Source organism: Dunckerocampus dactyliophorus, chromosome 10 (assembly GCF_027744805.1).
Source record: "Dunckerocampus dactyliophorus isolate RoL2022-P2 chromosome 10, RoL_Ddac_1.1, whole genome shotgun sequence".
In the NCBI taxonomy this organism is placed as follows: Eukaryota; Metazoa; Chordata; class Actinopteri; order Syngnathiformes; family Syngnathidae; genus Dunckerocampus; species Dunckerocampus dactyliophorus.
The window spans coordinates 24,842,122-24,856,345 of NC_072828.1; the positions used below are offsets into that span (position 1 = coordinate 24,842,122).

Consider the following 14,224-nt stretch of genomic DNA (forward strand, 5'->3'; position numbering starts at 1 on the left):
AACATATTATTCAGTCTCATGTTGACAGGTGTATTAAAAACTTTAAAATGATCTTTCAAAAAGGTACAGTTACTATACATAAAAACTGTCATTGTGATTAATCATGAGTTAACTATGGTAAAACATCAATAATCGCAATTAAATAGTTTAATTGATAGCCCTTATTTTGCAGGATTCAAACAAGAAGCAGAAGTACCTTTCTTTATGCCGTCCATAAGTGTTGCAGTGTCTGACAGAAGAATCTGTGCATCCCCAACAAACCGAGAAATTCTGGAGGGGACAATAAATGGGATGAGAAATTATGACACACGCAGTGATACATTTTCTACAACTTCCCACTGGTTCGCTTGATTCCACATCGTGTTAAAAATCATAATTTCAAAGACAGACAAATTTGCGGACGCATGTTCATACTGTTAACACCATTCAGTAACGCTGACCATGCAAAATCCACAGTCATGAATAAGCACTTGTATTTCTCATGTTTAAATGTCAATGTCTGGACACCTACGTAAGGGATAGTTCTGATTTTTTTACTTTACGTTTTATGACATCCCCATCAGCAGTGTAGTGCATCAACAGTGACTTACCCCCCACTTCGACCTGTGTGCCGAGTTCTGGTCGGATTTCAGTGATGAGGAATGTACACCAAGTAAGTCATTATTTTGACCATCTTCTCATTTTTAAGCATACTTTCCAACCCCAAGCTGAGTCAGTTAGGTTTAAGTCATACCAGGCGATGTGCATGTGTGTACTGAGGGAGGGTGTGGCCTCAGCAGATCAACACTATTCTGTGTACACAATTATTAGGCAGCTTCTTTTCCTCTGGCAAAATGGGCCAGAAAAGAGATTTAACTGACCCTGATAAGTCAAGAACTGCAAAACATCTTTCATCAGGACGCAGCAATCTTGAAATTGCCAAAATTACCAAGATATTAGGTGACCACAGAACAATTAAATGTTTTGTCGCAAGTGCACAAAAGGGTCGCAAGAAACGTGTGGAGAGAAAAACCTGCAAATTCACTGACAAATATTTGAGAAAAATCAAACGCGAAGCTTCTGGGAACACATTCTCCAGTGCTTTCATATTCCAGAGCTGTAATCTACCTGGAGTGTCCAGAAGCACGGTAGGTGTTGGTAAGAAAAGCTGAAACCCGACCACCACTGAACAAGACACGCAAGTTGAAAGGCTATGAGTTGGCCAAGAAATATCTGAAGACAGATTTTTCTCAAGTTTTATGGACCAGAGGGATGGGCCCGTGGCTGCATCAGCAATGGGCAGAGAGCTCCACTCCAACTCAGATGCCAGCAAGGTGGAAGTGGAGTACTGGTAAGGTCTGGAATTATGAAAAGATTCAACTTTTTAGGTTTTTAGGTTGAAGATGGGCTCAAACTCAACTCCAAAACTTACTGCCACTTTTTTCCACACAGTGATACAGGAAAAAGTGTTCATCTTTCAAGAAGACCATGATTTTTATGCAGGACAATACAGGACATCTCATCCATCCAAGCACTCCACTGCCTGGCCAGCTAGGAAAGATCTTAAGGTCTTAAAAAAAAAAAAAAAAAAAAAGAGTACTTGTGGGCCCTTAAACATAAGATTTACAGTGAACAAAAAAGGTACACGTCTCTGAACATTGTCTGGGGGGCTTTAGCTGCTGCTGCACAAACAGTTGATGGTCAAATGATGAAGAAACTGACAGACGGCATGGATGGAAGGCTTTTCCTTCTTATTGAAAAGAAGGGTGGCTATATTGGTCACTGATTTATTGTTGGAAATGTCAGAAATATTTGTGAAGTTTGTGCTGTTTATCATTCTGAATTATAAAAAAAAATACCGTAAAGCACCGTGTATAAACCGCACTTTTTTTCCACTGGTAAGAAGCAAAAAATCGGGGTGCGGTTTCTACACGATGACAGGTCTGTGACCAGACGCAGAAATTGAGAAGCCCATTTTAGAATAGCCCTCTGTGGGTCAGACAGTTGCTTTGACTTTAGCGCCCTCTGCTGTACAGTTGCTGAAAATGCTTGTATATGCAATTTTAACTTATCTGACGGCTGTCTGTATTTTCACACAGTGAAACGATCTCTATATACACTGAAGCTAACCTAAGCTTCCATTAAAACATTGCAGTTGTAAAATACAATACAATGTTGGAGTTTATTCAAATTCACACTGAAGCAATGCAATAAAATAATAATAGAGAAAAGGAGAAGCAGTGAAAGATATCAAATCATCTCTGAAAATTGCAAATTTCTTTATTTAGATTTTTTATTATTATTATTATTATTAATCTGTGCTTAGCCATAATATTAAAGATCTAGATGCCGAAGTTCAGATTTCTCCTTTATTCTTCTTTTTGAAATTGCTTAGTACCTTTATGCATGTTGATTTGAGATGAAAGAGTTGGCAAGCATTTATGAACTAAAAAAATTTTTTTCCCCCGCCGTGAGCCTGAAAATGGGGGTGCGGTTAATACACGGGTGCGGTTTATACACGGTGCTTTACGGTAGTGAGATGAAGTAGTGAGATGGGAATATTTGTTTTTGAATTGCCCACTAGTTGAGTTCTGCACACTAATAATTGCCTAATAATTGTGCACACAGCGATATTCTCAACAAAAGCCAAAACCTCACTTTCACTTGCTTAAATATTCAAGTTTGAGGTTTATTACAACCTTACCAACAACACTGTTGTTGTGAAGTAATAAAACTAATCATCAATAATGCAATTTGCCGATGAATTGTGCACACGGTGTGGTTCCGGTTCGTTGGTGGGGCCACTTAAGTAAAGAGTTTGGCTTCCCAAAACAATATGCGTTTAAAAGAGTAACACATTTGCTTCACAAATTTGCCTCCTCAAAAAAAATCAACAACTCACAATCACTCGGCGTTACTTTCGCTCCTGTCATATCACTGCGCGTCCACTGTTGTGTACGTGCTCCACAAATGCGACGCAAGATCTTCAGCCACTGTGGAACACATACACAGCAATGGACGCACAGTGATACGACGGGAGAGAAAGTAACGCCGAATGAGGTCTGATTTTTTTACAGGAGACACTTTTATGATGCAAATGTATTACTCAGCAAAATCCGACCAGAACTCGTTGATGCGCTACAATGCATCTACAATGGGGATGTCATACAACTTAATGTCAAAAAATCCCATCTATCCCTTTAAGAACTTGTCCATGCGGTGCCAGCTACTCTGTTCAGGTTTGTATCTCTGTTAAACCTACATGGAGTTGTCATATCTGTCAACTTGGCCCGGAGTCTCTCCTGAGGTTGGGCTGCTCAAGCAGGGATTGTTGATGTTGCAGATTACATCTTGCATCCAGGGCAAGGTGCCTGCTGATGGCAAGGCTTTGCTTCGGTAGTGACCTGCAAACAAAAGAAAAGATGCAAAAATCGTCCTATTTGCGTCATTGGCCATAGTGCATGTGCATGTAAATTCCATGGACGCTGCGTGAGTAAAACTTCAAAAATCCAAACAAATATTTTTAGAAATACAATTTAACTTTCTTCTGCTGTGGGAACCAGAATAAATTGTTAGACTTGCCGCTAGCGCTTTTTTGAAAAACAATGTAGAGGGGTTTTAACACTTGCTAATATATAACGTTACTGGCAAACTAAGTGTGTGTGACGTGGGTTAAGAAGCGAAGTTAAGATGCCATCTACTGTGCATTAGCATTAATACTAGCATTCATTTGAAGTAATGAAAAAATATGACTGGTCAAACTAACTTTATTTAACCGAGTCGCAAAACAATCCAATTGCGCTTTGAAATGTTTGTTGTCCCACAAATTGCCGCTAAAGAACTATTATTGTCAGCATTTTTTTTAGACCAACTGCTTTCCATCTACACATCCATCTTCTTTGGCGGTTGTCCTCACTAGGGTTGCGGGATCACTTATTAAAATATTTATAACAATAATATACCTGTATGCAATATGTCCTTTGAAATGTCATCTTTAAAGTTGCGGAATTGGCATTTGTGACATGTTTCAGTCGTCTGTCAAATGTTTGCAGCATTTCTTGAAATGCTAGCTTTTCAACTGGATCTTGTAGTTGAACAATGCTGGAACAGTGTTATTGTCTTCTCCATTTGTCTTTGTCTATTTACGTCAGGGCTGGAGAGCTTTTTCTAGTTACTTTCTGCCTTTTTTCGGTTTGTTTGGGTTAAAATAATCTATGATAATAAATGTCACAAAAATGTATAGCTTTTGGCCGTTTTCATTTTGTAAAAGCAGCTCTCACAGGAAAAAATTTTGGCGACCACTGCCCTACACTGTGGAGGGGTTTATGCAGCTTTCAGACCCGCATTGCACGGGTGTACATAAGTGGAGCTCACTCCCGCTCACCTGGCCGACAGATACTTCACCTTTGTTGACCACTTGTATTTAATTACCTAATCAATGTATGACGCAAGAAACACTGTGACTTTCACTTTTAATGTGCGCTACTCACTAATGACGACCATATCGGTAAATTGTCAACACAGACCTCTTCTAAGCAGCCATCTTTTGTCCATGCAGTGATCCTGTAGCCTGCGCTATGTGATGTAGAAGAAAAAAAGGAGTGTGAAAGAGACCATAAGGGTGTTATTTCATGTCTACGGGGCTCTAATGTTACAACCCGTACTTAGAAAGTCAAACAGGTTTTCTATGCTCTAACTACAAAAATATTCCATTAATATTGAATCCTACTTTGAGAAAATTCACTTATCACCGTCAGATCTGGAAGCAATTGACCGCGATAAATGAGTAACGACTGTATTATCATAGTTTACAGTCTGATGTTCATGCCAGACGGCTTTTCATGTCACGTTTTAATCTTGCGAGATCTCATGTACCCCTAATTATTACTAATTTTATTTTGAGAATATAGGGTCAACAAAAAAAAAATGAACTGTGTTTCCAAAATGGTCCCCGAGCTGGACTTTAGACAACCCTGTCTGATGTGGTTAGTTTCAGGTTATGAGTATTCAAAAAAAAAAAAAGGTGGTAGCACTATTACTCACATTGGCCCTTTTCCAGAGCAAGACCTAAATTGCGAATAGCCATGAGCATGAGACTGAGCAGGAGAACAGGCCCGGTGATTTCCGAGATCAGTTCAATCTGCATGGGGGAGAATGTATGTTATGTTCAGTGATGAGTGACCTCCAGTGGTATCCACCACCTCAACCCCACCACTTAGCACGGTATCAAACTGCACATTTCCATCAAGCTTCAGATAATGATGTTAATGGAGTTATATCATACTGTCGCCAATAGGTGCAAACGGCCATACGCGGCAAACTCAGAAATGATCCAAGGGAAATGCTGCAAAGTAAAAGTGCTACAATCTCTTTAAAAACACTGCAAGATCAAAAACAAATGCAACATGAGAATGTGGCAAATGCCAAAGACACACAGATACCTCAAAAACAAATGCATGAGAGAAATGCTGCAAGTTCACGGAGCAAAACGGAAGTTGGCCAGGCTTCCTGTGTGGCCGCCATCTTTAAAGAAATGACTGGCATTTGAAGAGGTAAAACACTTGGTCGTAATATTTTTACAATATCATATCATGAGGTTTGTTTTGAGTTTTTGGCATTTCTCTCATTTCTCTCTCTTTTTTATCTTGCAGTGTTTACATGATAGCACCATTTTTCATTTGCAGCATATTCCCGTTGCATTTGCTTTATGGTGTTTAGTTGCGTTTTTGGTTTTGAATCATTTCTCTGTTTGAAGCGTATGGGCCACCGTGCTTTGTGCAGTGGTGGCTTTTGTGCTGTGAATCAACATTCATTTCTGTGTAAATTACAGCACCTTCTTTCTCATGCGCAAGGTGAAGTTCTTCCACAGCAGGAGGCTAAGCTGACGGAAAAAAGCCATCTCTCTCAACAGCTACTTGTGTCTGTTGGTATACAGATAAAAAAATCACATTGAGAGAAAGGTCCATCCTTATCTACAGGTCACTATTAAAAAATTGTATTGTATTGTATTGTATTGTATGTACTTTATTTATCCCACAGTGGGGAAATTTACTTGTTACAGCAGCAAGACAAGTAAAGAGAACAGTGTAAAGAAAGCATAGTGACTACAACATGGTTCAGGTGGTGCAGGTGTTGTAGAGCCTGACAACGGTCGGTATGAAGGACCTGCGGAACCTCTCCTTCTTACACCGTGGGTGTAACAGTCTACTGCTGAAGGAGCTGCTCAGGGAAACAACAGTGTCATGTAGCGGGTGAGAGGTGTTGTTCATGATGGATGTCAGCTTAGCCAACATCCTTCTCTCCCCCACTTCCTCCACGGAGTCCAGAGGACCGTCCAGGACAGAGCTCGCTCTCCTGATCAGTCTATTTATCCTGCTCCTGTCCCTGTCCGTGCTGCCCCCTCTCCAGCAGCCCACAGCATAGAAGATGGCTGAGGCCACCACAGAGTCATAAAAGGTCCGTAAAAGAGTCCTGCACACACCAAAGGACCTCAGTCTCCTCAGCAGGTGGAGGCGACTCTGGCCCTTCTTGTAGAGGGCGTGGGTGTTGACGGACCAGTCCAGCTTGTTGTTAAGGTGAACACCCAGGAATTTGTAGTTTTAATATAATTTAATTTATTTATTTATTATAATTATAATTATATGATTATAATTATAATATAAATATAATATAATTTATTATAATTTAATTATAATTTAATAATATAAAGTCAATGTGAGAAAATTTCTCACATTGACTCCCATAGTTTTTAATAAATACTAATAAATAATAAATACAGCTGTGTTGTAAGGGGAAAAAATACATGTTTGTGTACATTTTATTGGAGTACCTTAAGTGTCCACTGATCTGTTGAGGTTGACAATCCTCAGATCATCCAGAATTTAATCTTCCTGATCCAAGAAGACTTCATTAATAATCTGATCGGAGGGTTTGGATCAGGGGTGGATTGGGACAAAATTTGGCCCTGGATATGTTTAGTCCAAACCAGCCCACTACAATCTGTGCACATTGTGCCAACTCACCCCATTGATGATCATTAGAACACGCAGGCCCGTAATAACACCACCATACAGTACTGAAAAATATCCCTTTGTATTCTGGAGCCTTGATTAAATAAATGAGTGAAATGTATGGGGGAGCTCACTGGGCTGCTGGTGTCTCTGGTGAGATCATGTCCACAGGAGATCACAAATGTGGGCATGAAATGGAGGAATGGCTCTGAACAAGATTCAGGATTTCCGCTACATGTCATTGATCGTGGCGCACCGCCATAACAAAAAACAAGTCACATCGTACTATTTGACTAATAGGTCAGGTAACGAAGGGAGGGCCGACATTTTAGACTATCGCTTTACTTTGCCATAAAAATAATCTGCTGGTTGATGAAAAAGTTAAATAATAAATAAGTCATACAAAAAATAGTCATTAAAAAAAAAATTGCACAAACCCTGAGATTCCACGCAAAAAGAGTGCATGCAATCAGACCTTTAACTAGTCGGCTAAGGTTTGCAAAACAACAATATAACCATCTGATTCTATTTTATAATTGTAACAGTAGTGTTTTGGTCATTGTAACTGTATCATGTGACCTGTTGAAAGGACAGTAATAAACACTGAAAAAATATGTAAAGCATACATATTGTTTAAATTGCATTGTCGTTCGTGATGCACATTGAAGCGTGTGCACTACTAAAGGTGCATGTTGACATGACTTGAGGAAGTCGTACTGTATGTAGAAATGATTCCAAAGTGGAAAAATCGCAGACGCACGTGCTCAAACCACATCATATTGCAACATGCTTGCTGCAAGTATCACCTCGGTGCTTCATAACTCCTCAATGAACCGCTGTAGTATGTTTGTTGTTTTCCAATATTTAAATAACGAAATTTAGTTTATCTACATATACAAATATACATACAAATATATATTAAAATCAGTTTAGCTGACGTGGCATTAGCAGAACAAACGGCCAACATGTGAACAACTTACGGCGTTAGATGACTACGAGTCCTGGCCAGCTAGCAAAGCACCTGTGAGAACGTCCAAGCACTCATGAGGTGACACCCCTGGTTTGGATCGTGTTACAAAGCAGTGACGAGGCACAAAGACTTTGAGTATTGCTTGGAGACAAACGAGATGGAGACGACATTATTTAAGGTCATAGTTACAAAGAGTTAACGGTGACAAAAACAGGCAGCGAGGTGCGCGTTGTGTTAATTAATGAACGTGTGCTAATCGTATGCTATAACATACACACTACTCCTATAATATTACATCGTGATGCCAAGTATACACCCAACAACCATGTTTACCAGAAAGTCGTTAAAATGTTATTACCTTTGTGGAATACAGAGATTAGCGCTTTAAAGCTCATTTGTCCGTATCACCATAGACCGGAGACCCCGCATCGAGCGCTGAGCCGCACGTCAATTTCGCCGCCTAATCGGATGCGTCAAGGCTGCGCTGAACATGAATACAAGTAAACGCAGTGTTCTGTTCTGTTGGTTATTTAGCTTGATACTCTTTTTTTTTTTTAATCTTCCATCGAGTACCTTGAAACGCGCTATACAAATAAAATGTATTATTTTTACTTCTCATAACATATTCATATTCTCATAACATAGTAACTTTTTCCGCAACATATCCAACCATGTATTTTCTATGCTGCTTATCCTCATTTGGGTTGTGGGGGTATGTTGGAGCCTATCCCAGCTGCGAGAGGCAGTGTACGCCCTGGACTGGTCGACAGCCAATCACAGGATATTTCCTTCGACCTCTTAATTCTCATTTGCTCGGACATGCACTGTGAGCGGTAAGAGGTAATCAAGTCCAATCAAGTCCAATCAGTTTAATTAAACACAGCTGGACTCCAATAAAGGAGCTGAACCATCTCGAGGATCAGGAGGAATAAACAGCATGTGAGTTAAATATGAATGTCCCTGCATACTTATGACCATGTGATATTTCAGTTTTTCTTTAATAAATTTGCAAAAATGTCAACATTTTTGTTTTTTTTCTGTCAAGATGTGGTGCTTAGTGTACATTAATGAGAAATAAAATTAACTTTTTTTATTTGGGCAAATGGCTGAATTTCAAAAATTTCAAGGGATCTGAATACTTTCCATACCCACCGTAAACATGGTCCCTACCAAAAGAAAGCCAAACGTTTGCTTCTACCTTTTTCCGTTCTTTAGTAGTCAGCTGTAGAACATCGGTAAGTTTAAGCAAAATTTCAGTTTTCGACGAGAAAAGGAAGGAAAACAGCTTTTTGTGAAAAGCTAACTTTCACCGAGACACAAATTTTGCCCTACATTGTCAATTTAGCCAAAATATCTAAAAAATGAAAAACCAAAATGTTTGTATTACATAAAAACAATTAATTTACAATCAGAACACCGTGAACTATTTACAACAGGGGTCTCAAACTCGCGGCTCGTGGGCCATTTGCGTCTCACCAAGTCACATTTTGCAGCCCGCGACTTAATATCAAAGAGTACTGTAAATGCGGCCCGAGAGGTCAGTGTTAAGCCAATGATACTCATAGGGTGCAAGCATAACTAAGAGTGAGTATGTCACATGGAGAAATTAAAAGGGGGTCACTAGACAGAACACTGCCTACAGTCGCAGTGCTAACACACACACACAAAGAGATAACAACATGTAACAGGTAAGTAAATAAACACAGGGAAACTACTAGTATGGGGAATAATAAACAACTCTAAACACGTAAGTTCAGCAACTTTTTACAAACCAAGTGCCACAATGCATGCTGGGAGCCGACATCACACCCAAATAGAGTTGTGACAAAATATTCATATATTCAACTGTCGTGATATCAAACCCAACTATGGATTGATACCTTTCACCTTGTATTGGTTGTTAAAATCATTATTACTCAAATATAGCCACTATAAAATTCAACCACTGTTCCTGAGTCGAGCCACCATTTTACATGTCAGCTATGAGGAACTCTTCACCAGAACAGCAGAAAATTGGGCAGAAACCACAGAAGAAGACCGGCGCGTAATCGTGAAGTGAAATGGAAAGATCCGCCCGCATAGATAAAATCAAAAGTGTGGACTCACCTTGGCTTTTACAGTGTGGATTAGACAACGCTGGGTAAGGACTTTGCAGTATGGAAGAAGTGTCTGATGAAAATACAACAAAAGGGATGGCACGGCACACATGAACTTGTTCGTTACCAGGCTTTCGGGGAAAACTGCCTAGTAAGAAAAATGGTTATTTTTCTATTGAAATGCTATCTCTTGTTTACTTTTTCCATCGTCATGCTGCTCAACCTTACCGGTCATTCTGTCTCTTTCTGGTGAAAACGTCACTACTACATTACATATTTCTTTTTGCTATGCATCTACTTTACAACATTGATCTACTTGACATACATGAGATGTAGTGTTTTCTGAATAGGTTACAAAATAGCTTTACTGTTTGTCAGACACCTTAACCAAAATACTGTTTACACTTATGCATTGCAAATATGCAGCTAAAATTCCACCAAAATTTTCTATAGCGCTTATCCTCATCGGGTCACGTGGGGCATATCGTCTCGCAAGGTATCCTGAGATTCCCAACCCTACACTCAGTAGTGCCGAGCTCTTATGAAATAACCTTCTGCCACCATATGGCCGTTTTTACGGCTTAAAACTGCACTCCTTTTTTTTTTCCAATCAACTTTATTAATGCCTTACAAATTACACTAACAATGCATCAAACCATGGGCATTAACAAATAACAGTTGGATAACAAAAACACATCAAATAAATCATACAGAAATCGATATTGAAGAAATAAAAACGTAACAGAAAAGTGATAAATTTAAAAAATCAAAATAAAAAAACAAAATAATAATAATTAAAGATACACCAGGGGACATGAGCAATGAAAATTAAATTGTATTAAGGATATTCAAGTGGGAGCACAGATTTATAGTCTTGATAGCTTTCTTGTTATTAGCAGAGGATATTGATTTGAAGTACAGCTTCAGTTCTTTCATGAAAACATAAAAAAGGGGTTTCACTTTGGCAAATTTACATTTGTGGATGTACAAACATCTTGCCACAGTTTACGGGTATATTCACATTTACAAAACAGATGAACAACAGTCTCAGTATGGGACCTTTTCTCAGCTTTTTCTAGAATTGGGATAAAATTGAAAGCATTTCTGGCTTTCTGATCTTTGGTGATGGAAATTCCTAAATATATTACAGTATCTTTGACAGGGATGTTCGCTATTGAGCGGGTCTTAAAACTGCACTGCACATGATCTCTTCTATTGTGCAGTTGCATCATCCTCTTTGCCTCTGGCGCAAAAAAACGTAAAAGACGTATAAATACATCTTTGGGATCGGATGTTCAGGTTGACAAAAATGTATAAATACGTCTTTGGTAGCAAATAAGTTCATATTTCAACTTTGTGCTACTAAAATGTTACTTTTAGTCAAAATATGTTATTCTCGTAAAATTACTTTTTGTTAGATCTTTTTTTTTCTCTTAATATTTTGACTTTATTCTTGTAAAATGATAAGATTTTACGCTGTTACGTTGTTTTCACGTTTAGTTCTATTTTTCGAATATGCCGCTGACCAATAAAAAAATTGCCGCGGCCAGCAAACAAATAAGTTTATCATCGAAGGTCGACTACCCGGGGACCTGAAATTAACTTCTTGTGAACTGCAAAAGGTGAATTATATGCTGCACTGCCTTGCCTTGAAGTTGGATGCCAAGTGTGCTAACATCAGAGAGAGCATCTGAAGACTGCATATCAACACGTTATCCGGTATCCCTAACCACTCATAAGGATTCATGAGTACCCGAATGACTTATTGTGCATGTGCTTTTCATTTGTGCTCTTCTTGAGTGAAGTGGCCATTTTGGTTTGTAGGCCTCACCGCACCCAAGCAACGACACAGGCCTGCAACCGGTAAACTAAGTTTGAACTAAGTTTAAACTGGGAAACTACATTGTGGTACTGTTTGGACACTTTGAAATATCATTGTGCTTTATTTTTGCTCACTTTATTGTGACAAATAGGTCATTTTGAGTATCTGGTAATTTATTTGGGAAACCATTTGATATTGTGGACATATTTTCTTTGAATTTATTCTTTTCATCAGAAAGGGTCATTTTGTTTTTGGTGTATATATTGTAAATACATTAAAGTTCATCTGTTATATTTAAAATATAGCTGTGGAGGTCTTTATTACAATTGAATAGAAATATACATTGCAAAATATAGTGTACAAAACACACAAACTCAGGCCCAGTCTTATTGTATTAATCACTCCAGTATTTATAAACTAACTACATGAGACCTGGGTTACAATTACTACCACTCAAGCGTCTGCGGCTTTTAGCCGTTTTTCTGTTTGTTTTCGGGCTCACCTTTGGATGGTTTCACTTGCCCACCTTTAACTTGGTCAGGAGAGAATGGCCTTTGTCGCAGTGGGATTGACGGAGGGGGATGGATTGTGCGAGGTTTAATCCGAGTGTGCGGGGAGGCCAGGGTATCCTCATTATTGACAGTCACGTCTTCGAGCTGGTCGTCATCAGTCTGTTCCTTTGCAAAGTTGACAAAGATCTAAACAATGGATCATATGTTTGTATGGTTAATTAACATTTCAGGCATGAACGTTTTGCTGTCAACATTTCAGAAACAAACTCAAGTAGAGCTGCAAGAATAAATTGGGTCAATGACTAATTGATTATGCAATTAATCAACAATTTCGGTATTTGATTCCTCGCTTTCTGTTAAATCACTCCATCCATCTATTGTCTTCCACTTATCCGGGTCAAGGGGGCATTACCGGCCTTTAAACTTTAATTTGCATTTTTATTCATTCTGCTTATTCTACAGGGTGACGTGGTTCAGGAGGTGGACTGGTTGTTTCCTAACCTGATGGTTGCTGGTTCATTCCTCAGTCCACGTGTAATCAGTCAACATGTTCAACATTTCACTTTACATTTTTACATTCCGACATTTGAAATTCTGATGTTTTTTTGCCCGCTAATGACTCCCACATTTCTCAACCGCTTCAAACCATTTTAATGATCAACACCTCCTTCAATTTGAAGGAAGGAGCTCATCAATTAAATCACCTGTTGGAAGAAACTGGTTGGAGAAAAAACCTGCAGTGTCTCGGCGCTGCTTGGCACGAGTCTGACACCCCTCATCTAGTTTAAAGTATTCTTCAATATCCAAAGTGTTGTTTTCGTGTTTTTCTCATATAATTTAATTGTTTGCTTTTCAGTGTGGCTCTAATCCTTTCTAGTATTCTGACACAGTCCGTGGTTGGCGTTATTTAGAAAAAAATATGCCATTGAAAAAAGCAAGCTATGGGCTGCAAATAGCCCCTGCATCAGACTTTGGACACGCCCCCCACATTTTGCAGTGAGCAACTAATTCAAAGGGAAGAACTGCAAACACTAATGAGATCCAACACAAGAGCAGCATAAAAAAATCTACCTCTCAGAATACAGTAGTTTGAATTTTTGATTGTAAATGTCACACAGGTATTGATTTCCCAATATGTGCGTATGATGACCTCTGCTTTTCATTTTACACCATCAAAACATTTCGCATTTCCAAAGTGTGTCAGGCCCTCACCTGGTCCAGGGTGGTTTGCGAAACAGAGAAGTCACTAATGCCCAGCTCCTCATAGTTGTTGGCCAGCATGTCAAACAGTCTAGCCAGGCATGAGGCGTTGGAGGGCATGTGGTACTGCAGCACGTTCTGGTGTTGCTCCTTGAGCTTGATGGCAGGAAAGAAGCGAGTGAAGTACTTCTTGATGGGCCTTGAGTCTGGACTTGGTTTACTGTCTGTCAGACGAAGGATGATGGTGTAGCCGTCGCCAAACCTGTTTTGTTGAGAATGTGAAATGTTAAAAACGTGACTCCAACTCTACCTTTCTCTGCATTTTGTGGTAGTTTCCTGCATGTATGTGGCATCTTGCTATGAATATGCTTGTTTGCGCAACTGGATGTGATGTAATGTGCAACCCAGCAATACAAACTACAGTCGCCCCTCGTTTATCGTGGTTTCAGACCCGACTATGGTAAGTGAATTTCCAGGAAGTAGGATTCAATGTTAATAAATTGAATATTTTTCAAGTAGAAAACCTGTTTATGACCTTCTAAATTAGTTCTACCATTATTACAGCCTTCTATACATGAAATTACACCCCTATAGTCGCCGTTACACTCTTACTTGCTGATAATACATTGCTCAAC

At 39.2% G+C, this 14,224-nt stretch overlaps 2 pseudogenes; both read right to left on the reverse strand.

Moving 5' to 3' along the window:
- Window positions 1–8,427, reverse strand: part of LOC129188965 (phospholipid-transporting ATPase ABCA1-like) — a 73,100-nt pseudogene extending 64,673 nt beyond the window's left edge.
- Window positions 8,428–10,699: 2,272 nt separating this feature from the next.
- LOC129188677 (phospholipid-transporting ATPase ABCA1-like) overlaps window positions 10,700–14,224 on the reverse strand; it is a 54,561-nt pseudogene continuing 51,036 nt past the window's right edge.